General features: G+C 40.4%; 1 protein-coding gene across 1 annotated transcript in view; it reads left to right on the top strand.

Annotated features, from left to right (window-relative positions):
• The window catches only part of CPA6 (carboxypeptidase A6), an 85474-nt gene that overhangs the window by 20158 nt on the left and 39060 nt on the right, over window positions 1-26256 (top strand). Inside the window, exon 2 of the mRNA XM_030011863.2 lies at window positions 18361-18436. The gene's annotated coding sequence lies outside the window, so the exon portion shown is untranslated. The remainder of the gene's footprint in view (window positions 1-18360; window positions 18437-26256) is intronic.

A 26256-nucleotide genomic window follows, 5' to 3' on the forward strand; every position in this document is an offset into this window, starting at 1 on the left:
AGGAATGTATTTAAATGAGCAAAATTTTTTCTCTTTGCTTTGTGGCCCAGACATGATAACTGTAGAAGCAAATGTAGTTAATATAAAGTGTTGCCATATACCGTGTGTTTGTTGGGACCTGTATGCTGAAGGATGTTGTGTCAGTAATTACCCAGATCACCTCAAATCACTGTCCTCAGAGATTAGAAATCAGCTGGCTGACTAACTACTGAAGCAGTTCAGGATCATTCATACCATTTCTTTTGTTAGCTGAGGACTGAAGTGAGTCATATTTAGTGAACAATATTTGTCCTTCAGTAAAAAATTATATTGGGGGAAGCAGAATGTTTACCTGTGTGTACCTGAGCCACCCATCTGAGTGGATTTGGGAGAAATGCCCCATCAGCCTTGGCCTGGGTGGCAGGTCTTGCGTGGCTGGGGAGAGCTGTGCGGTCCGCTCGGGTCCGCCGCTGCAACCGCGCCGCGGTGCCCGTCTGGCACTGGGTGCTCTCTGCCTTCTCAGCTCCTGCCAAGAGGCAGCTGTGCATCACCATAAACCAGCCCCATGTATGTTAGCTATGGATGCACCACACCCAACACGAAAACAGCAAAGCATGAACTCTCAGTATCAATTTTTTCCTTGAATTCACTTGCAGAAGGTGTCTTTTGAACCCCTCCTTTATGGAAACCAAGGCATCAGTAACCAGAAATACAAATTCTTCAGTAACAAAAGTGGTTAATACCAGGCTTTCACTTTTGAAGTTACTAGAAATGGAGTCGTATTACCACGAACAGGCTTAAGAAATGTAGGGCAAGTCCCAACAGCCCTGGAAAGGGACTGAAGCTGGGCTGAAGATTTGAGAGAAGACACAAACTTGTCTGGCATTGGCAACTTCCCTTGTAGTAAACTGAGCACAGCTGTTAGCTTCTTGCTTGAGGGCAGAGAGGGAAAACCTCCACTTATACATCACACGGCGTTATTCTCCAAATTACTACGGTTTTATGGTTTACTGAAAAAAAGTGAATAGATTCTGCAAGGGCAATTCAAAGTGCTTCAGCATCACACTGCTGTTCCTTGTGCAGGTGACACTGTACAACAGAGCATCTGGCTGGCTGTCACCTACCACAGGTATGTCCTGCTGACTCTGGGCTAGAAGTCTGGTCCAAAATAAAGAGCTGTCCTTGAGATGCTTTGATGAAGATAACCATCTTTTGACCCATGCTAATGTTCAGAGAATCTCAAAGCAATTTTATATTGCGTATGCCTTCCGGAAGCACATCAAGAGGTATTTAAGGAAATTAAAAGTATTTGAGGCATTAAGAAGGGAAAAGGGCAGTGTCCTGCTGTAGGCACCATGGCAGAAACAGTTGCTGGAGATAGGAAACTGGCTCTGGTCAGGGCAAGTGGGATTACTGCAGATATCTGAGGCTGCTGAAGCATGGTCCTTCAAACAGTGATGCTGGACAATTCACTAGATCTGTAGTGTGGTAGTCATTCATTTAATACTTACTTGTACATTTAGCCATTCACTATGTGTTTCTTAATGTTCAAGACTGTACTCCTTGAGCTAAAATGCTACCTCAGAGTTTTCTGTTTATAAAAATGAACAAAAAAATTCACTGCTTTTCTCCTTTTTCTTTCACGTTTTTCAGCAGTTCCTTACTGTTGTGTTGAAACTACCTTACCCAGCTTCTGCTTGACATCATTTTGATGTGAACATTTTAATCTGGTGCTTCCTTGCATTGTTCACTTTTACTGTGCACCGTTTCCCAGTTGAGTGGTATTAAAAAGTTTGGAAATCTAGTACTAAAAAAAACTTTATTAATATTTATTGTGTTATATATTAATTTTAATATTTATATTGCCTCTATTTACAATATTAATAAGATTTAATAACATCATCTTTGCTGTTCCTGTAAAAAGGTAATAAAAAACAGATGATCTAATATCCTTCTGTGATTTGTTTTCCTGTACAGCTTGCAAAGGTTTGTCCTTACCAGAAAAGGATTTAGAAAAGACTAGCTTGACTTTTCACCATTTTCACAAAATCAAAATGCTAAATGTGATAGATGAGCTAAATGTGAACAATGAGGTCTAAAAGTAGACTTGGTTTTGCTCTGGCAAATGGGCAGATCTGAACTGCTCACTACAAGCAGTTTATGCCTGTATTAACAGACCATATAAAATATGTAATTACCATGTTAATTAAGCACAGCTATATGGATCTGTTAGGAACAGGCTACAAAGTCATTTGCATTAGTCCAACATTCATAGTATAATCTATGCCTTGGCCAGCGGTGGGTCTGTCTTGGAGCCGGCTGGCTTTGGCTCCATCAAACATAGGGGAAGCTTCTAGCAGCTTCTCACAGGCGCCACCTCTGTAAACCCCCGCTACCAAAACCTTGCCACACAAACCCAATACAATCACTAATCATCACTGATCTTGCTACAGCCTCTTTTATGAGAAGTCAGAAGACTGTTACTCCTTATTGCATGCAGACTGCATTAGTATGGATGATTCCCAATCCTAGAGCCCCTTTCTGGCCCAGAGGAAGAAAACAGGCTGTGAGAAGTTTCAAGCTAAAACTGAGCAGTGAAAACAAAACAAAAATCCTTAAAATACACTGTACTTAGGATGTTCCTGTGACATGGTGAACTCCCTTCACTATGTCATTAAGACCAGGCACCTGAAAAGGAGTTTTCACATGCTGCCTGATTTATATCCATGCTATTCTGGGCCAGTGAGTCTTTCTATGGGATTTAAAATAGAAAAGTTTTAATTTTCTCTCCATGCAGAATGGGAAGGTTTCTGGAATCTCCCATCATTTCCCACTCACCCAAAACTGTCATCATTGTCCAATGGTGTTTCAGGTGTAGACTATAATTCCAATGTGCTTCAGCTCAGTAAGCCTTCTGGTACCACGGGGAGAACCTCGGTGTTAGCAGCTTTGTTGGGTCTTACATCTAACTCACCCTATAATCAGGATATTTTTAAACAGGAAAAAAAAGGAAAGCCGTCAGGATTGAAAATGTTGCTGTGAGGGCTGTACTGCAGAAAGATTTATTTGCCCATGCAAGGTAGGTATCTTTTAAATGAGTACCAATGATGAACTTATGAATTGCAGGGCAATAAGCATCCTGCAGTAAACATTTTGCACGAACATCTGCACATCACAGGTGTCAGCAGATATGAAAACTCAAGACCGAATTCTCAATTCATGTAAGCAGGCGTAAGTCCATTGACTTGAATAAAACAGTGTATATTAACACCAACAAAAAAGAAAAGAACACCAAGTTCTTTTGGAAGATATTTTAAGAAACAGTTTATTATTTAAATATGCAATATAAATCTTTCTCCTTACAGTCATAAACACAGATTGCCAAGAAGTTAAATATCAGCCTCACAACACAGCTATAATATATGGACTGCATTTATTCCTTAGTGAAGTATTTTACCTCACTTTGGTTAGGTAAATAACCTCACTAAGACCTGTTAATTGATTCATTGCCTGTTAATCCTTATTTGTCACCCTTACTTTAAAAATACACATTTATCTTGTGCTAATGAGGAACAGGAGTAAAAACCATTCTCAGCTGATTCAAGGAAGTGTGTCAGAATGTGCGGAGTGGTTAAGTTAGTGTGCAAAGCTCAAAAAAAAAATGCTCAAAGCAGTCATATCCCTGGAATTGGAGAACAGCAAGTTTGGGTTCCTTAAACGGAGGAAAAAGGCAATAAAACATACAGCCCTAAGGTAAAGCCGCCAGAGGAAGAGAATGTAAACCAGCTGAAATATATTGTGCTCTATACTGTATTGGTTCTTCTGGAAATATTTCACAGTGTAGATGATGGAGAGAGGACTGCCAGAGGGTGAGTCGTATCTTTAGCAGTCTGAATAGTCTTGAGATGCCCATCTCTCATTATGGGCTGTATAGGGTCCGGTGGCCTGGCACAATGTGGAATGGACCTGGGCCTGTAACACAGGTCCTGCGAACACCTGCTAGAAGACAGCTCTTCAAGAGGTGCTTTGCCAAGATGCCTGCCTAAGGTCATTCTTTTTATGATGTACTTCCTCTCAGCAATTCAGAATTCGGTTTTGTGGCTGGTCTATTCATGAACTTGTGTTGGTAGAAAGGGGCAGCATTTTATTAGATACCTACAAACATCTCCCATGTATATTCCAACTGTCACGATATAACAAAACTATTCTGTCTATTCACAGCACTCTGCTAGAAGTTGTAGGAGTGTTACAGTACTGCTCACGGAATACCTGTGGAGTTGGCCTCATTTTCAATTATATTGAAATTGCAACAAGCTAGATAGGTGCAGTTAAGCTAAACATTATCTTAACCACAAGCAGACTTACCACTTTTTTGCTTAGGGAAATCTTCCTATGGCATCCTCTTAAGGTCAGGATATTAGCAAACTAAGAGGCACAGAAGTTTCTATAGGATTCCAAGTCATCCCGCCCAAACAACTATTAATACAATAAAGTAAGTCCCAAGATTTTACCACCATAATTATGCAACATGTATCTCCAATATTCCCTTAAGCCAGAAGTGATTTTGTAGAGAACTGACACAGCATTAATCTAGTGGAGAAAAATTATTTCTCAAGCAGCTTATGAAAATGGCAAAATGTAATTGCCTTAATGGCTGGTGCAGCTGCCTTACAGGAACTGTCTTCAGAGAATAAGTAATTTCATTGCCACTAAAATATTTATTTCCCTCCCCAAGCCTTCAGTTTTATTTTGTTTTTTAAATAGTATTCTGCATTTGGTGTGCTTTGGTTTTCTTCAGCACTATAGGTTCCATTTTTCAATGATAGGATAGCAGGTCAGTTTTGTTTAAGATACTCAAGACTGGTTTGTGCCATAAGGAAAAAGAAAAGAATTAGTTTTAGAAAATACAGATCAAAGGAGAGTCAGACTGCATATGTGCATATCAAGACTGAGTTCAAAGATTCAGACCCATCAAATTATGCATAGCTATCTTGTTTATATGTGTGACTGTGTTATATACTTCCTTCCCATTCGTTGCCCGCTGTTAAGTGAGACTGCAAACCTGCGAACTACTATAAACATGTTTAAATTTAGCATCCTGAAGTCTTTTTTATCAAGGCACATAGTTATGTATGTGCAAGAACTGTGATGTATGTATTATAACATCATTAGGGCTTAAGACTGTCTTACGTACCTACACAGGGCCTCTCATAAGAAAATACTAAATACCACTTAAAGAAATGCACTGCCTTGAGAAGCAGCTGCAGGCACATCATGAGCAGAGCTCTCTTGGGTCACCTTTCATTTTCTGAGGAGCCTGGCCAGGAAGCCCCTCAGCTCTAATTCTTCCCTGCCACTTACTGTACATTATTTATCAGTTTTGTTTGGGTTTTTTTTTTAAGCTTTGACTTTTGACACTGAAAAACAAAACAGGCTGGATCCAGCCAAATGAACAATAAAATGTATGGCAGCCCATCTTAACAAGTAATTGGCCAGCACAAACGTCAATCCTGCTCATCACAATGTTGCATGGGTAGTCTAACCCTGAGAAACTTTGTGCCAGGTTGGAACCTAAATTTATGGCTATAAAAATGTATGGGAAGGATAAAATGCAGTATCCTGATGGGCTAGACAAATGCAAAGGCGTTGGGAGTCTTGCACAGCCTTTATGAAGGGAGACCCATGTCCAGCAAAGTGAGTCTGGTTGGCTTCCACGCCCCAGCTCCTAAATACAGCTGACCTCAGGCTTCCGTGGGTGCATCTGAATGGCCCTTACTGATACTTAAAACCACTTTACTTTTAAAACAAAAAAAAAAACCAACAAAAAAACCACTTTCCCCCTTCCCTAAAAAATAACCAAGCAAAATCTGTCTGTTCAAAATGGAGGTTATCAAAGTAAAGGCACTTTTACATGGCTATTGTGCTGATTTTCACAGCCTATAAAATAAGTAATGAAGAAGATATTTATGAAGATCACATTAAACACACTTTTTGGCTGGTTTTTTTTTTAATCCACTGATATATACAAATACCTCCTAATGTTCAGGTCCTGCAAGCAATTAGGTGTACTATTAATTTTACTGATGTGTAAGGTGACATGTATATTTACACGCAGGTCCTAGATTTGGTTCCATTGAAATATCAACATCTATTTTCTGTCTTTATTCTTATCTATCTTATTTATGCTTTCAACAAAATATTGATAGAAGTGCTGCGAGCAGTCATCTGAATAGCTGCTGGCCTGTGAGCAGTAAGTATGGCAGGGGGGACGCACACACCCAGTCTGGCAGCACTGGCTCTCCAGAGTGGCTGGTTCCTCCGTTTGGGCAGATTATCATGTAACTCCTATGGTATGAGAAACAAATGGGATAATCTATAAAAGGATGTAAACCCCATATTTCCAAACAAAAAGGCTCAGGCAATAAGTTACAGAGCCTGAAACTAGCTTAAATGGACGTATAAGCAAAAAGACTGTATGCATCCATAAAGCTGTGTGGAGCAGCTGGATAAGTTTTCTTGTTTGTGTGCTAAAAATGTCCCACCATGGCAGGTTTCTAAACCTTGTCTATAAATTCATCATCATGGAAAAGTGGTCCTCAAGAGAGGACGTGCTGTGAGTCATGAGGTTGCTCTTTGAACTACATCTAGTTCCAAAATGTTGTTTTGAACTCTCTCATTAAAAAAAATCTGACCTTTATCTGAAAATTATAAAAATGTGAACATTAAAAATCTGTTATAGTTAGTAAAATAACACTTCATACTGCAGGCACATGCATACTTAATTTGCCTTCACAGGTAATTGGACTGATTTCAGTAAGGAAAGATGGTTCAGTAAATACACTGCAATTTGAAGTACATGGTGCAGAACTGGAGCTGCACTTTTCAGTGTATAATTCTTTAAAGCTCTAGATTTCTGTGACACGGCTGATTAGAAATCAAAGATTTTTCATGAAAATTACTTCTCTTTCCTCTTGCCCCACATGTTTGGTTTCCATGTTCACTGAAAATGTAATTAAACATTTTTATTTTCATATTTATTTCAAAATATATTTTTGAAAGTTGATTTAAAGAAAACCCATTACGTAATTAAACATCCAAAAACACTTCCAAATTTTTCAAAACATTTTATTGCACAAAACCTGAGGATGCTAAATGACAAGTGCATTTGGTGGGATTTCTGTATATTGGTTCCCCAGTGATGTATGTTGCTTCCAGTGCCCGCACAGACTCCCATCGGCAACGTGCACCTTGCATCCTTTCGCAGGGAAACGATGGATGAACACAGTGCAGTGCGGTCACCCAGGATTCAGCTCGAAGCTGAGATAGATACATCCACGTTGTGTGTTAAACTGGGAAATACTCCCAGGTATAGCTGTAGCTTTTGCAGGCATCTCGACTTACTGCTAGGTTTCTTTCATTGGTCTCTTTATTCAAGGCAGTTGGTAGAGAGCAAAAATGACACTGTGTACCAGGGATCGCGGAGACCAACTGTCTGGTATTTTTAATTCAAAGACTCTATCTTACATCTCTGCTTTATATATATTTAATCTGCTCCTTTCCTGCAGTATTGTTTTCAGCTGATGGGAAGATACTCTGCTGTACAGACTGTTCGAAGACAAATTTGCAAATACCATTTCACCTCGGTTTAGGTGTGCAAGGTGTCCCCTTGCTGAGGGACTCTCCTCGTCCCCGTTGTCAGAGACACTCCACCTGGGCACGAAATATTGCCGTCCCAGATCGACATTGTCACCTTGTTCATGTCCCTGTGGGGAAGATAAGAGGGTTCCCTGTGAGACTCTCAGTTGTCTGCTGTTGTAGGATTTAGCAGTTAACATCATGTATGATTGTTCCCGGGCTTAGCGCTTGCAGATTTACAATTTCTTCTTCAAAGTAGTTTACTAAGTTAATGAACAGTTCAGCGCCCAGGTCTCTATTACCCTTATCTGAAACACAGGAATAAGTGTTTATCCTGTCATTAAAAAAAAAGCCTACTGCAGTAACACCAGCAAAAAGAGAAGTAGACCTGGGATTTTCCTTACTACTCTCAGTAAATCTGGTGTATTCCCCAGCTTTGAAATCTATGGATCCTGTCCTCCTGCAAAACTGTGGAGAGGCATGTCCTGTTTGTCCTTTATTTGTATGGTGACACTAAAGGCTTCCTTTCCATGAATTGAAATACAAAATCAGTCTGTGGAAGCAAACTAGGTAATAAGTCATGACAGAATAGTTTGGGGAAACTTAACGTGCTACAGACATCTCAATGCAACAGTATTTCACGCCATAACATTTTTTTTACTCCATAAATATTTTCATCTTTCTTGCTGTAACTTGCATAAATGAATAAATACATTGAAAACATTAATGATAAGTCCTAAATTAAAACTAAGCTCACCATCTTGACATTTACTTTTTAAAATACGTATGAGACAATTCCTCTGATCTCTTTTTTATACACTTGCAAACTCATACACTTAACAGTTATTTGTGTTTCTGTGCCAAGTACAGTAATAAGTACAGACTTCTTCCTGCTCACCCTGAAAGCCATTATACATTCATGAGAGCTTGAGGATCAAGGTCTTAAACTGAGCTCAAGAGATTGCCTATCAGGAATAACCGAATACTTCCAGACTTTGTCCCATTCAGCAACAGGAATCGCTTCATGCTTTTATCCCTCGTTCTCTATGCCTTGAATTATCATTTCCCACAAAAATACAGAGTTTTTCTTCATCTCCAATTTATTTTCTCAAGTTATTTATTCAAGGAAGGCTCTAGACATGTATTAGAAAAACTCGATGCACTTAGTGACTGAATTGAAAGAACTAGGATGAAATTCAATAGTTCAAATTTAAAGATCATACATACAGGAATTTCTCCTATAACTGCAAATCCTTGGGTTGGATCAAGGAGAAAAAAAAATAGCAATGTAGTATTCACCCATAGGATGACTGTGAGCTCCAGTGTGTTAGGACCATAAAATTGAGTTTGTAGGAGTGGAGACTTTTCAAAGGAGCAACAAAGTTTACACAGCACTTTCGGTCCATGTTCAAAAGCAGAAAACCAGGAACAGGTACAGAGAAGAGCTACAAGAATATCTGATGACATGGTCTCCAGATATCCCATCAACCAAACTTATTCTGTTACTCCATGAAATTAATTCTCCAAAGATGGGAATCATTTTGGATTGAATTCATTCCAAACAATGAGAGGAGCAGAGTACTAGAAGAAACCTGCTGGTCAGAAGGTCTTCCTCTTTGCTGTTAAAGGAAACTGCATAATAAATTTGGAAAGTTTTTAGGGGCCTCCCATAGAGGTTCTGTTTAAATTATATAAAAAGAAAAAAAAATACAAATTTAAGTGAAGAGCATGACTCATGAAAATAAAAGTAACGATTCCTTCCTTACTGTTTTTCAAAGACTGACATATTGTCTGGTCCTTGCAAAAAAAGTCATCAAGGCAGATAAGTTACATACCCCATTCAGTGGTTGTCACACAGTTGGAAATGTGCAGGTACTGAAAGGTTCCCTTCTTCAGTTGTGGCAGGTCAAGTAAAACCATAGCTCATAAAAAGTGAAGTCCACATAGGTTGTCTTCTTTAAATTAAGGATTTGCTATGAACTTCAAAAATTCTAAAGGAAGGTTTTAGACCTTACATTTGTGTGTGGTAAGCTATTTATTAGTATCAGAAAAAAGATTTATTTTACTTCTGGGTATATGAGAATTTTAATATAAACACTTTTAAAAATAGTATATGGTAAATCAATTTTATCTTTTTTTTTCCATGGTAAAAAATCAGAGTTTAGTATGCAGTGGTGACAACTTAGGCAATTTTATTAGAAAACCATCAGTCTTTAAAGTTTTCTTTAAAGACTGTGGAAGACTGCTTTCACTGAAAATGTAGTACTTCTTATATTCCAGGTTTGTAGCTTGCCTGAACAACCGAAAATGGTGGTTATGTCCTAGTTTCAGCTGGGATAGAGTTAATTGTCTTCCTAGTAGCTGGTAGGTGCTATGTTTTGAGTTCAGTATGCAAAGAATGTTGATAACGCTGATGTTTTCAGTTGTTGCTAAGTAGTGTTTAGTCTAAAGTCAAGGATTTTTCAGCTTCTCATGCCCAGCCAGCAAGAAAGCTGGAGGGGCACAAGAAGTTGGCACAGGACACAGCCAGGGCAGCTGGCCCAAACTGGCCAACGGGGTATTCCATACCATGGGACGTCACATCTAGTATAGGAACTGGGGGGAGTGGGGGCGGGGGGATCGCCGCTCGGGGACTAGCTGGGTGCCGGTCGGTGGGTGGTGAGCAATTACACTGCGCATCATTTGTATATTCCAATCCTTTTATTATTGCTGTTGTCATTTTATTAGTGTTATCCTTATCATTATTAGTTTCTTCTTTTCTGTTCTATTAAACAGTTCTTATCTCAATCCACGAGTTTTACTTCTTTTCCAGATTTTCTCCCCCACACCACTGGGTGGGGGGGGGAGTGAGTGAGCAGCTGCATGGTGCTTAGTTGCTGGCTGGGGTTAAACCACAGCAGGTTATTTCCAACCTTTGAGCATATTCCACAATTTCATAGCTGTCTCGAAAGTGAGAGAGCATGGACATCTCTTGTTTGGACTCTGCTGTTCTTTATCAGTTCATTGTCTGTGGAAAAGCATAAAAGGAAAGTAGTACAGCATCTACTAATTTTTCACTGAACCTTGAAAAGTAAGGATCCTCTGCACAGCCTCTTTGCATACAAACAAGACTTCGGCAAATTATCTGTGTTATCAGGAGACTTATACATGGAAAAAGCTCAAGATGTGGAAAATACTAGATTATTTGAAAAAAAGCTTTTATGGGATATTGAAAAAAGTAGTTGAAAAAAGGATGCAAAGGAGTAGCACCAAATAATAAAGCATCAATATTAAATTTTTTAAAAAACATAAATTGTAGCTTAACATCGTTTACCTTGTTTGTTCAGGTTAGTCTTTGATTTTTTCAGTCTCAAACAGATATACTAGAAAAGCCAAAGCCATGTCCACATGATGTGATGGTACTTTCACTTTGATAAAAGCAAAGTAGTCAAGGAATAGTGAGGTTTAAAGTTCTGAGAAGGGTGACCAAGCAGAAATGCTGATTTTTATTTCTCCACCATGAGTGAATCACGAGCATTTACTGTCTTTCTGAGGCATTATAAGACCTGCTGGGCAACTGATGCCTTTGTCCAGTTTCATGCAGTACAGTCTTTGATAACTCTAGGGGGAAGTATAACCATTAGAACAAATAAAGTGTGTGTGTGTGTGTCTGTGTCTGTAATAGAAAACAGGGCTTGAAGAAGCCTGGTCCATTTCCCAGCATTGTACACGTCTGAGTGTATCTGCTTCTCTCTGTTAAGATCAAAGGCAAGCAAAGGAAACCGAGAGCCGCATGGCAAGTCAGACCTATGGACCATGGGAGTTTTGATATCTTTCTAGGCTTAGAGATGATCTCTTACAGTGCTTGTGACACCATTGAAGTCTGTCAGGTAATGCACAATGTTTCATGACTTGAAAAGAGTTGTAGAATTTTGTTCTTCAGCTTCTGTAAAATGTATATTTACTGCTTTCCATCTCTGGTCCCTGCATTGCTCCCATTACCGTAGCCATCCGGAAGCTTAAAAGTCATGAATTTATTTATTGTCTCAGTACCCCCACAAGTTTAAAAGATGCTATCATCCCCATTTATAGGGGTAGGGAGCTGAGCCATGTTTACACTGTCAGCTAAGCATAGCTCTAAGCCTAAGCTTGTCCGTCATGCTTTACAGGCAAGTGTGTACTCAGCTCCTGAGTCAGGCTGAATGACCATCCTTTTGCAAGTACCCATGCTTCAAGCAAACCCACCAGGACAGAGCCCAGACTCTTGCTGGGGCCATTGGAATGGATGGGGCAGAGAGGGACCAAACAAACTGGTCCACTCGGAAGTATCTCTAACCAAATACGGAGTGTGTGGTTTTTACAACTGAATGACAGCCAGCAATGTGGATATAAAGCATGTGGAGCTCAGTATAAGAAACCTTCTGCCAAGCCTGCACTTAAGCTCACTTGTAGATGACCTGTGACGGTTTGCTGAAGGTCTTAAAGGAAGTTGGAGCGCAAGAAGTCTAATGTAGACCTCTAATGCTGAACCATTTGCCCCTTCAGCCTTCTGATATCTAAATTCTGTAACAACCCTCTTTCAGACTTGGTGTTCTTTCTTTGATTTCACTGAGGACAAGAGCAAATCTGCTGTGCAGAGTTCCGAGATAATTTGGAAGTAGTTGCTGCAGTTATCTGAAAACATATGTGGGGCTTAGAATGAACAATTTTGAAGTTCAGAAAAGCATATGAGTTTCTGTGTGGACTTTTAGCATGGAGGAGGGCTGGGGCTGCAGGCACACGCAGGCTGTGGACTAGACCGTGGCCTGAGGTTAAGCTGACTGTTCAGGACGTGGATAAACTATGGGACATGACATGCGAAATTGCTGGATATGACAATGTGGGAAGCTGACAAAAATTTCAGATAGCACTGTGAAGGACAGCTGGATCTTGCAGGAGGTAAAGGAGGAGTTATGTGAGAAGTGGTTGAATTTCACAGGTAATTGAAGGGGAATACTAGGGACATTTTGCAGGTGACAATACCTAGGTAACCCTATCAGTAATACCATATGAGGCTGAGATTACCCAGAAAGACCAAATTTGGGTACAGATGTTTTAAAGCTGGGACCAATTGGGATAAAGTAATTAGGGCTGAGTTGTTTATTTGAGAGGAGATGGACAGAGAAAGCAAGGTACAAGCATAGTGAAAGAGAGGGTCAAGAACGGGAAAAGGGATAAAAATATATGCAACTGATGTAATCAGGTCTGTCCAGGGCCACTGGCTGGGCAGCCCTGTGCTTGATTGCCACAACCTGATCAGGACAGTAAACCAAGCTTGTCCAACATGCCTCTGCAGCCAAGATGAAGAGGGAGGATGAGGGGAAGCTCTCCTGTTTGGGCAGGGGAGCACCCAGATGGACAGAGAAGCATCCTGGTACTGTCAGGCCCATGCCAGGCCTGACAGCATCACCATCTACTCATCAGTTCCTTAAAAAGCACAGAGCAACTCACTGGAGAAATATATGAGCTGTGGGAATAAAGAAGCAGATGGGGTTATAGCAGAAGCTCCTTTCAGTAATCTCTGTTACTGGAATGGTGATGGCCCTCTCTTTAAAAGTAGCTGTGCTTGATATAACATGTCATTGGAAGGATTACATCCAAGCTGAACAATCATCAGCTGTTTCACGCAAACATGTTATTATAATACGTTTCTTAGGAAGTTAATTCAAATGAGTATAATGCTGTTTCATTTAAGCAGACTACTGCAGCCTCCTCCTTGGGTCAAAATGGGCACCTCCCAAGTTTTTGCATACCTTAATGCTGCACAGTTAGCACTATATCTCCTTGTCGTCTACTTTCTTACTTTGTTTGTTTTTCTTAAGTGTGTATTTGTCTTGTTACTTCTTATTTTCTGCCCTGAGTAACTACTTTCTTTGTTATATTTGCATACAACTGGATGACACTTGGTGAAACAAGATGGTATCCATTACCATACACGCACTTTTTTTTTCTGAGACAGGGACATGCACTGAAGCAACTGGTTCCCACTTTCTGTGTTTGAGCTAGACAGCTGTATATGAAACATTCACAAGTCATTGGAGGCCAACTTTGCCTGGAAAAGCATTGTTCCTTAGTTGAAATGAAAACTGGAATTTCTGCAGTCATTCACCTTCCCAGACCATCTGTCTCTGGAATGAAGCTGTTTAAAGGAAGAGTACTAGTAATATAACATTGGTTTAGTCCCTAAAGTTTCCTGCTTGGGTAAAGGAGGAAACACTTTTTGCACCGGAAAAACATATATGAAACTCAGATATCACATGCCTGGGAATTAGCGGGCAACTTGCATATAAATTCAGTTTTCAGAGAAGCCATCTGTGCTATACTGATAAACATCATGCAATAACCTATTTTGCTTCCGCAGCATTTCTGTCTACTTTACCCAAACAAATCTTTTTCATTCAAAAATATAGATTAGCTACCTCTTCCTTATACCAGGAATAACATCAGTTTTTCTGCCTTAAAGGCAGAAAATATATATAATGCTACCTAGAAGATGCAAATATTGCTCTCATCTGTTTGGATCAGCATCTGCTGTAATACAGAAAACTGTAAAGAAGGGCTCAGGAAGTTTTGTAAAGTTCCCTTTCCAGATGTCCCCATGAGGTTTCAGGAAGGAGCCCAACCTTATTTAAGTGGTTTTTGTAACAGTATTGAGTCCGCAGTTGAAGCTCTTTATCCCAGTAATGAAGAGAGATAAAAAAATTAACGTTTGAGTATTTCTTAGCATTTTGACTAGCAGAGGAGTTTAGCAGAGAAAAGGGAATGAAGCGATTGAACTTTCATCACAAATGATACTTGATGGCATATTGGGAGTTGATGAGAGGCTTTCATGCTGTACCTTTTTTCAGATGTGTCTTTCAGTGTGTAACTAGTTCCCAAGCCTTAATGAACCACTTAAGCGCAGCAGCTATGGCAGCTTGTTCTCAAGAACTATAATCCCTCCTCTACCATTAGGAATAGATGTTTGTAAGTGGGGATTTATTTTCCTTCTGATTTTTTCTGTAGGTATTTGATTTATAACATATCATTCCTCAAACTGTGTTTAAAATACTTGTAAAGCCTTTGTAAACATACTTTTATTGAATTCCATGGGAGAGGAGAGAGAGCTAATTAAGGTTCACATCAGTCAGGAAAATAAAACAATAAGAAGGATTTTCCTGAAGGAAACGAGGAATTTACATAAATGCAGTTCATGCCATGGGACTTCAGCAGGAAAGTTTCATGAGAGAGAGCTACTAATTCCATCAGTAAAGAAGTTGTATATGTGCTGCAGAATGGTTTCATTGAATCCATCTGGTCTGTTCATAGATGAGTAAAACTATGAAGTAAATGGAAAAAAGTAAATTAAAAGAGCCAAAGAAATAAACCAATAGGTTCTAGTCCCCACTGGCGGCAGGGAATATCACCCTTCACAGGCCCATGTAGTATATTTTGTGTTTCAAAAGCAGCTGTGTCATTTTTCATGCTGTTCTTGAAAATATAAGGGGTAATGAAGGGAAAAAAAATGTCATTGCATGTCAGTGCTAGCCAACAGCTGGTCACCCATTTTGCTCAGACACCAGGCTGTCCCTGGGGACACCAGCAGTCTGGCTTCTACTCTTTGCTCACCACTCTCATCTGGTCAGTTCATTTTATAAAGTTTGTGTATTGCTCTTTGCAAAGGCTTTCAACTGCGTTTACACAAAATTCAAATGATCTCACTAAGTCCTGGCTTTAAATTCCATTAGCCTAGTTGCTAGGGGTAAATAGAAAGTTTGTCCTGGTGGATGTAAAGTTCTATATTAATTTCTACAAAATACATCCCATCTTGCTGTTTGTTTAGACATTTAAAAAAATAGACTTTAAAAAAAGTTTAGAGATGCTATGGTTAGAAAAATAACCTTGTCTGCATAAATCAGCAGAGTGCTGACATATGTCTGCAGGCAACACAACTTTAGACGTATACATGATCACTTGCTGCTTTCTCCTCAACAGCTAGACACAAGGTATGGCAGAGGACCTCACCAGGGGGTCATTCTGAGTGTTTGGGCTACAGCTGCCATTTATCAGCCACATTAGTCCATGATCTGATAGATTTTGTTGTTGGCTCTTAAATACTGGGTGGGCTGTTGGAGTTCTAGCCTAAATTCAGTGGGTATTGCGCAGTGTTTAAGGTAATTGACTTCTTCAGTGTGAAATGTAACTAGGAAAGCTGTAAAGCTAAAAAAATAACCTTAGGACTATGTTCTTTGACTGGCAGATATCAGGAGTAAAGCTGGATTTGGTATCTGTGCTTTTTTGAAGAACATATGATTATCCACTGGCTGGCTAGCCTACAGAAGTTGGTGTCAGCAAACAGTTCTCAGGAATTCAGCGTACTCCTGCATCTTGCATGCACAAAAAATGAAACTGCCTTGTCATAACGGCTTAACTGTCTTTTCATAAAATACTAACAGTACCAGGTATGCTAAACTGCTTGTTATGAGCTTTCTAGCAGCAGACCCAGCCACAGCTTGAGGCATTTCTCAACAATGTGTCAAGTGATCAATCTGTCACAGCACCAGGATTTTCCTCTTTAAGGCAGGTCTTTCGTCACATTGGAAATGACAGAGTTACTGAGCTAATCCAAGACAGTTTAGAGTGATGTGTATTAATTCAAGACCGTACCTAAGTGATAACCATTCCTTTGAAATTCCATTACAGCTGCGTAACACATGCCTAGCTACTTATTTCATTAAAATCTGGGTTTTATAAGTCAGTTGTCCCAATCCTTCCAGAAATGTCCAATGAATCTTTATTAGTTACTTCACCTTCACATGTCCTGGGTAACCATAGCTTCTTTTTACCCATTTCCTTCTTAACAGCAATTTAATACTCTGAAAGAAATGAGTAATGGGAAAGAATATTACTGTTGTATGTATGATAAATTAAAAGCATCTATTTCCCTTGAAAAGATGCAGCAGTTGTAGTACTCTAAGAGGCTTATTCCTTTCTGTGTACGTTCCTATACAGGAGGTTAAACTTGGCTTGGAAGCATAGTAATTTCCCCTAAAATTTTAGAGCTGCCAAATTATAACAAGAGTGCTTTCAAGAATCTTCCTTCTTAGGCATAGACCATTTGTAAGTAAGGTCAACAGCATTCAAGCAGAATGGACTGAGGTCCACATCTCTGGGTACATCAGTGTTATTGCAGCCATAATCTGGAGTCTAACTGGACCCATGAAGCTGTTGGAAGATTTGGGAGTTTTAAGGCTTGAGACCTGTCTACAGGGAAAGCTCAGCAGGAGTGAGAACCAAAACTGAAGAGCTCGTACAGAAAGAAGGATCAGAGGCTAACCAAGGGGAGCAGATGTTGACTGGAGAGAAAAGACTAAAGAAGAATGGGGGAAGGGAAAATGACTGCCAGAAAGAGGTGGAGTAAGCCATTTCAAAATTCAGTATTTATTAGTAGTACCGAACCCAACGACCAGTGCATTCTTCTGAACCACATACTGACAGTATTTAATGCTTACCTATATATGCGTTAAGGATTCTTACAACAAAGGTGAGTCCTACCAGAGCTGTAGCTGCCGTACACCAAAGGCAAGACCTGGTGCCTGCTTGCTGAGAACAGCAGCAGCTTGGGAGTCTTCCTAAAACAGTGGGGCCAGCAAATTCACACTCACCAGTGTTGCTTCTAGTTGGCCGAATATCTTCTGAGCAGACTTAGAAGCTTCAGGAAAGTAGGAGGGTTCACAATATATTTAAGGGACAAACTTCTCTCAATGTCAAGGGAAATGTACTGCATAAAATTCCCACATAATGAGGAAATGGGAGGTAAAGAAATTTTTTAAAAGGCGGTTCTGCCTAGTGGATGGAATTGTAGAAATAAAGATATGCATGACCTCCAAGGTGTCTTGGAAGAGCAAAAGTACTGATTATCAACAGTACAAATTAAAAAACTCAAAATGTAGGAAAATTCTGGAATTAGCATTGGCCATGCAAATTTATTTCAGCCCTCTTCTGTATGGATTATGATGATGATATCTTAGTTACATGATAGGCCCCTATATTTTCTACGGTCGCCAGCCTCTCATAGTTCATGACATGGATGCTGGTCATTGAATGGACAGCTATTCAGTTTCTTTTTGCCTGTTTGCAAAGTTATGTTCATTGAGATCTGCTAAAGAAAGTGCATAAAACGAGCTGCTATTATTTAGAACCTTCTGAGCATGTATGAACAGCTATTTACTTCACAAAATTTGTACAAGCTTTAAAGGATAAAGCAAAAGGCATGCCCCTGATATGAAGGTCACCTCTCTTCTAAAGTGAAGTCCCCTCTTTAACACATGAGAACACTGGACTCTTCAAAGCCCATTAAATGTTTAAACATAAAAAAGGAATGTATCTTACCTAATCTTGTCCTCATAAACAGATTATTTGTTTTGGAAAAAAAAAAATTGTTTTGAGCTGAGGCAGATACTCAGTATGGAAGATGTCAGCCTGAATGGTTTAAATTAGAAAGAATGAACAAAAGCATTTACATGGAAATGGAGGGTCAAGCTGACACCTTAATCTGTAAAGAGCAAATCATTTCTATGGAAGTCCATAATCCAGGGAGCAAGTGTAGAAGCAGAGCTCCAGTTCATCTGACAATTTGCAGATGCTGAAAAAGAGCACAAGTACGGTAGCTATCTGAACCTATTTACTGTTGCATTGCATTGCTGCAAAGACCCTTAAAGTGTCAATTCAATGTTCTGTTATTGGCAGTGATAAAGTGATACGAGTTGTTCCTGAGAGCGAGAGGGAAACGCAGATCCTGAGGGCTGCATTTAACAGGCTTAAGGTGAGTTTGATTTTCATCTTCTTTTTCTGATCTTTGTTGAAGACTGTAGTGGGTTAACTGGCATGCCTTTCACTTGGCACTTTACTTCAAGGTATTTTATACTCTGGAAAGCAGCCTTTGCCCATTAAATTCCTGATTTCCCAATAAAATAGCATAGGAATTAGATTCATCATGCCTGACAATTGTAACAAGAAACATTTACTGCCTTAAAATAATATAGGTGCCACGCTTGCAAATTTGCTTTTTTTGCTCTTCCACTTCTTGCTAGCATACATAGTTGCATGCTTCATTATCTGGCTGATGGTTTTATTTAAAACACTGAGTTAATTCAAGATGTGAACACACACAGGAATAGGAAAAAGGAAGTGGCTTCAGTTTGAGAATCGCTCCGGCAGAATAATTTTCTAAGGCGGTTGAGAGAGGGTCTACGAGACTCACTAGCAAGCCAAAAACTTTCTTCCCTGGCCTTTTCCTGCAGATATAAATGAAAAGCAGTGGTGTCACCGTAGAAGTGCAGCACAAGAGCACTCTGCAGCGTGCTGCTTTGCCGGCACACGTAACGAAGGCACAGGCAGTCTTTCCGCAGCAGTGTGGCCCATTATCTCAGAGGAGGATGGGGAGTACCTGTAAGCCAGGTCTCTGGCCCCTGTGACAGCATCGAAAGGACTGCACCATGCACATGTGCTGCCATCAGGCACTGGGGGAGGGACAAGCCTCATACTGTCTCCAAAACACAGCCTAACTAGAGCAGAACCAGGGAAGCAACAACATGATTGCTGTAGAGTTTGTTCCAGGAGTTGAACACGAGTCCCAGGCTCTGCGTCTTCCCCTGTGTTAGCTCATACTCTGCTTGAGCCTGGTGGGCAACAGTTGACTTCTCCCTGTACCTATGAAGGTAAAGAAGTTTGATGGGCAGCCTTACAGGCAGTATGGGCACAAGCTAAAATCATTTGGCACAGCAAACTCAAGCTTTCGCTTGTGTCTGGCTGAAAAAGCTGCATGGGCATAGACAAAGGAACACGTTGGTAGCTTTGCCAGTCCTGTGACATACAGTTTTGGGTCACAGCAGAACACCAGTGGTACCAAAGTGATGGGAGCATGGGCAAAACCTCTGGGCTGCTCACTGCCTTCAACTCCAGCAAACTATTAGGCAGTCTGTGATGTATCTCTGTCTCTATTGTCGAAACCTCATGTAAATGATTGTGTTCTCACTGAGGCAAAGAATGAAGGTGCATGTAATTTTCTAGTCCATAGTTAACATCTGGGATACAAGTAAATCAAATCTCAGTCTGCATACCAAATCAAACAAAATTAAGATCTTAGAAGAGTTCTTGCACCCTCCTGAGAAGCATTCCATCTTTCAGTTACGATGAAGCTTTCTTGCTACTGTTTTTTAAGGAAGTGGACTGAGCTACCTTAGGTACCTCAGCCCAGGAGAAGGCTTACTGCTGCGAATGGTCCATCAGTCAAGACACTGATGCCTTACTAGCTTTAAGTAGGAAGGCTGAGGCTGTCTTCATCACCTCTGTGTTTCTTAACGATATGTTCAGTTAGTTCCCCACTCAAGATGCTGTCTTTTGTAAATCCCATTCTCAAGACATCCAGCCTGCGCACATGTTGCATGAGGAATTCCAATGTTCAGCAGAGGCAGTGTCGCAATGCTATGTATTATAGTACTTTGTACTGTAATGCCCAACTGTCCTAAAGACTATTGTCTTATATTTGTTTCTGCAGTGCTTACTGAGGACCTGACCCTTAAATGTGAATGTTACTGTAATACCCCAAAAAGGATAATTGGTTTACTCCCAATTAGGAAAAAAAAGCTAACTATAAACCCAAGAAATACATGTGGAAGCTGGTTTTTGCATTAATTTCTTCCCCCTGGATGCTGGAACATAAAGAGGGAGCACATGTGTTTTTTCCTTTCTCCTCATGTTGCAAACCCTGCAAAGCAAATGGGTTACTCACCTTCCTGCAACTGTTTCTCATTACAGAGCTCCCTTAGGCTCCCAGAAAAAGATTCCTTCACCCAACTCCATCAAAGTGGGAGCAGTAGAAACCTGAATAAATAATTGCATGCTATAACTCTGAGAGCAGGATAATAAAATTTTGGCAAACTCCATCGGAATCTGACTAGTTAATTAGAAAGTGATTGATTCTGATGAGGTAGTAAGCTGAGGAGGTTGAAGGGAAGACTGAAAAAAGAGAGAGAGTTTTGACACCCATTTTCATGAAAACAGGCTGGGTTTCACAGCATTTCAGGTCTTAGCCCTTCCATCTGCAGCTGCTTCACTGCCCATCTACATTGGGTCAGACAGAAAGAGACACCCGGGGGGCCTAACAAGTAATGGATATGTTTAACATTTACTTATCATTATCTTTTAAAAAAAAAAAAAAAATCTCAAGTTACTCACTTACGAAGGAGTGGATCAACAATGACACTTCTAAGAAGTGCCAAGTACTCACAATACCAGCAAAAGTCAGTAGTGGCTGCAAGACATCAATCCCTCTGAAGAACCATGTATTTAGAGTTGTGCAATTTTTTAAGTCTCCATGTCAGTCTCCCCTGCTCTTCCCCCATGCCCAGACTTCCAGAGTTGGAAACTCAACCGACAGTGTACTGACTTACATTCAATTTTTTAAACATGAGTCTTCAAGCACAATGCTGATGATGTGCTCAGGAGAAAATAGAAGACAGTGCACCAAAAAAACCCCGATAGTGCAAAATAAGCCACAAACAAAGCCCAGATACAGTCCTGTTGCTGTCTTAACACAGTACGCCTGACAAACAACAGAGAGATGAATGGCGGGTCAACAGAGATACACAAATTGCTATAATTACAAGTGCTGCACTTTGGATTTTTAGAGTCAGAAAACCAGAATTGGTTGAAGACACTCTTCGAATCCATTTTGGTTTGAGCAGTAAATTAATACCAACCTGTCATATTACTCACGTGTTCTGTTCCTCAAGGGAAAAATAAAGCTGGAACCAAGATCCTTTCACGACACAACAGTTTTGTACTTAAATAACCATCAAATAGCATCAATTCCACTTTTTTTTTCAGAGAAAGTATTTTGGGATTAACTGCAAGTAGTTGGTCTATTGAAGAATGCTAATGTTTTATTTAAAGCCATTTGAAGACTTCAACCCGAGTTATGATATGGCCTGATATTATTCTCCACCACTGTCAGTATTAGAAGAACAAGAAAAGCCAGTGAAAATAAAAGTTACATCACTTTCGTTCTCGAAGTGAGAAGGATACCTGCACTTGGGTTTAGATGCAGACATACGTTTCTCTACCCTGGCAAGTTGGTCTATTAGAGATGAGGTATATTTCAAAGGTACCAAAAGTTATGCTCTCTAGTGATATCCGGATTAGTCCCCATTAGTCAACCCAAGGAAACACAGAAATTGCAGTGCAAAAGTCAAGTTTGGGGAGCCCAGTTTGCCCCCAGTGTGATCCATGCACAACTTAAATGTTTTGAATAAATTGCCAGGACAGGGAAAACGCAGAGTAGATTCTGCACAAATGGATCGCATTCTTGTTGCAGGATTTCCTTGCATATGACAGACCATCTATGCTGGCAAGGGAAAGAGAAAACAATCCCTTCTGTCCCAGGCTCCCTCCTCACTGTGTCTGGTGGAGGGAGCTTTAGGATAGACTCATGGTGTGCTGCGTTTATTCCAGCCATTTCCTTCTGCCTTTAAAATCTACATTTGTAAGGCGGAGTCACTTAGCCTTTGCCTCTGGCCTATCTTTCATAATCCAAAGAATTAAAAGGAAAACTCATTTCTCAAATGAGTATATCCTTCTGAAGGGCTTTATCACAAAGAAGGCTGAGAAAATTGTCATGATGGTACAATACAAAGCAGTGTATTTTGGTGTCAGGCAGAGAATAAAGTAAATGCAAAGATACCCCTTCTTATTGCCCACTGATTTGGACAAAGGGAAGACAATTGGGAAGAAAATAAAGGGGCTCTGGAAAGAGTGGCAATGTATCTTTTCACACATTTTATTTTGTCTGCCTCTTTCTTAATGACTGTCCTTACCGCTGATTTTTCCTGAGTAGATTTTGTCATTTACAGTCTGCTTTAGCTGCTTTCTTTCAGAAAGAAACACCAAGGCAGTGGGGAAGGAAGTGGGGAGAGCTTTGCCTTCTGCCACACTGAAGCCAGTGCTATAGAAGTCAGCAGGTTGCAAGGGCCATCCCTTTCAAGGATGAGACATTTACAGAAACCTACACTGGGACATCCTTGAAGGATCATCCTGGAACTGGCTGTATGTCTTGATGTATTTGAAGTATCTTAGAATATGCCCCCAGTAATTAACTTGGGCAGCAGCAGCAGTCTAGCCACAGCATAAGCAACAAAACTCACAGAAGAAGTTGGATGACTACTCAGGGGCTTTAGTCCACATGGAAACCTTCTGATCTCGGGACTGCTCTTCTACCAATACCTGAGCTGTAAGGTTAACTCATACACTTTTAGAGAAGGTGTAGTCCCTTTAGACTTTTTAAACTTGGCATCTGGAGCTCCTTAGGAGGGACATTTGCCCCTTTTTTTTAAGAAAAAAAGAAGTCCATATAATGCTTAGTGTAATAAACCCCTGAAACCTGCCTGAAGTGTATAGGCTGTGGTACAGTACAAATGCCATTGCCTACACTGAGTGAATAATGGATAATGAATGTTTCATTCCACACATTTAACTTCTGGTTCATGAATTGCCCAAAGGCAAATCACATTACTCATAATCACTTGCTGAGTAATTTCCACAAATTAGTTTTGGTCTGTAGCTCCATTGCCCACAGTGCTTTGTTATTAATCATTATTATAAATTGATTCCTTCATTGGCTGGTTCTATTAACTTGCAGGTGACAAAATATTGCTTTTTGCCCTGATGGGGTGAACATAGCATGTAGACCTGCACTGCCAGTAAAAATAGCCACCCCTGCAGATTAAAATTTGTCTGCTGTGAGTTCTGTAAAGTTGTTTAAACTTGTTACTCAACCAATAAACTCATCCACAGTAACAAAGCAAAAATGAAGCCTAAATGTACTGAGTCCAGTCAGCCACCATCCCAGCCTGCAAAGCAGCAGGAGGTGGCTCTGACCCCGACCGCTCTTGCCCCAGCCAGGCAGAGCAGGGTCCCCTGCGCTCCTCCTGCCAGCCCCCCCCCACTCTAGGACCACGGTACCACCATCTCTCCAGAGCAAGTTCTCAGAAAGCTCTTACACATTGTGCACTGCTGTGTATGCAGCTGTTTCTTAGGGCAGTACATGTCTGAGGTCATAAGAAATGAGGCAGGTGGGGAACAGAGAGTCGTGCTCTTTTTCAAGGCAGGAGATGCCAGTTTCTGGTTTTCACAAAGTGACAAAGGTAGTAGCAGCTGGGAGATGCCATCAGTATGTATACAGCAGGATGTATCTCTTGTCTCCAGCATGTTCCTACATCAAGTTTCTTTCGGTTCTGTGGCAAAACAAATAAGAAACTGGTAACTGTGCTTCCCACCAGCAGCACCACCCCACACCCTTGAACACCTTTTGAACAGTCCCTGTGCCAAAGACCACTGGAGCAGATACAACGGTGAGTATGACAGGGATAAATGATGGTGGAGCTCCTCTTCCAACTTTCACGTAAGATGACAAGTGTGTTGCATAGCAGTGTTAAGGAACATTTTCATATGGTTCTGATAGACTAAAATGCAGCAAATTCTTTAGCAATTCAAGTACAAATTCATGGAGTTATTTATTTTTCTAGCTATAGATCACTCTCAGTTTTTGGATTGGCTGCTGCTATAATGCAGTCACAGGCATCGATCTTAAATTTGAGATGTTCGGCTGCAGTTCTTTGCTTTTATAAATACTATCTCTTTTTATAGGTATGGTACAAATCTTTCTTCCTGACCCAGTGTTTAAGACCAGAAATACCTTTTTGCAGGTTCACTGTTCCACACTAATAATTTGCAAATTATTACAGTAATCAACAAATGAAAGAGAAATATTTAGGATGATAGTACCACAGTGACCCGAGTATTACAGAACTGCCCACTCTGTGTCCCCTAGGGCTCCTCTTGTCCATCCGTTGTCCCTCTGTCTCATATAACTCTCCAATGATTGGCTATTGTCTCCTGCTCTTTCTTGTTTAGGAGACAATCTGAGGAGCCTGTTGCTTATATATGAGCCCTTTCACAGTTTTAAGTCGGTTGGACCTGACTGACAGAAACAAATGTCACATTCCCAAGTGCTTTGCAAAGAAACTGGGATTTGCTCAGGTCCTCAGACCCAGCAGATTCTGTTTATCTGCTCTGGAATTTTCCTTTGTAAGCGTTATTTTTTGAAGCGCTACTTCATTGGAGCCTTGACTGATAATGTCTACTCCATCGGTGGTCTACAAGCACTTCTGTCACATACGCCTTACTGGGACCGGGACTGTTTGTATAGGTAGCAAAGAAGCTACTGCTCTGTGAACATTCCTGGCATAATAGAGTTAGACCACTCATTCTTCAGTAGCTTTTACAAAAGAAATTCCTGGGCACAGCCAGGCACTTCTTTAACTTTGGGAGGAGCCAGCGTAGCAAGCCTTGAAGCCACAACTCCATTCCCTTTTGTTTGTTTTCTAGCCCCTACAGCAGCTGCTTATCCATTGTAATCCCTGAATTGATCCTGTCATTGCAGTTCAGGGAATCAGAAAAATATCTCATAGGGGAAAAGGATCACTTGGCTATAAATCTGATAGTTTACAGCTCCCTAGGCAAATGCTGAAAAAAGCTTCAGAGAACAAAAGCCCATCTGAAAATTCAGTAAGAAAGCCTGTCAGCCCAAATGGAGCTATTCCTACTTTGTGGAGGGAAAGAATTAGCTCAGTAGCCAGGGCTCTGTGCATTTTGCTTTGCATGTACAGCAAATATATCTACATAGCCAGATGCTTTAGTCATCAGTCCAGATTTTACCATAACTCATAGTTAGGATTCCAGTCAGATATGCATAGAATGTTTCAGGTACACAGGGAACATCAAGTGACAACAGAGGTTATTCATCAATATATCAGAGTATGTGTCTGTAAACCACTTGCCAGGCCCAAAAGGAAAATGTTGTTCCAGGCAAACTTTAGTAGGAAGATGCAAGATAGAACGGGAGAGCCCAGGTAGTGAGTGTATTGTTCTCACAACATGCAGAAAGCCTGGACTTTCTGAGATGGGAGGAATCTGCTTCCTCTTTTACTGGTGAGGAAGCCTGAGTCCGAGCTCAACAAAGTCATCAGCACAGCCCCGGTGGGAGCAGGATCAGACTCAGGGGGTTGCTATTCTATTTCTCATGTAGTGCAGCAACAACTACAAAATTAAACAAGCCATAAATAGTTTAATAAGAAACAAAATAGGGGTTTGGTTGGGTTTTTTTAACGAGTCTGCTAAAGACTGTTTCACGTCTTTCAAATATACTTAGCCCAGTGGCATCTGTACTTGTAAGAACGGATATTCAATTACCATATAATTGTGTATGAGTTTTTCCTCAGTGACTCTCTTGAGGAATAGCCTACAAGTTCTTTTCTGCAGTGTAGAGCCCAGTGTAAAATTATACCAGTGTAACTAGAGTGGCAAGATCATTACTGTGTTATAGTTCCATAAAGATCTGCAAAACTCAAAACTTTGAGCTGTGCATTGTTCGCATTCTGTTCCTGCTAGTGTTATGGCTGCTGCAATCCCGTGAATCAATCCCAATTTATTGGCACAATTATTCTTACCAGCCTCACTGAAAAGCAAATAAATACTGAAAAGTTAGAGCCAATTAAATGTCTAGTGTGCTCAATCTGAAACTTAAAT

Source organism: Aquila chrysaetos, chromosome 4, assembly GCF_900496995.4.
Source record: "Aquila chrysaetos chrysaetos chromosome 4, bAquChr1.4, whole genome shotgun sequence".
Lineage (NCBI taxonomy): Eukaryota > Metazoa > Chordata > Aves > Accipitriformes > Accipitridae > Aquila > Aquila chrysaetos.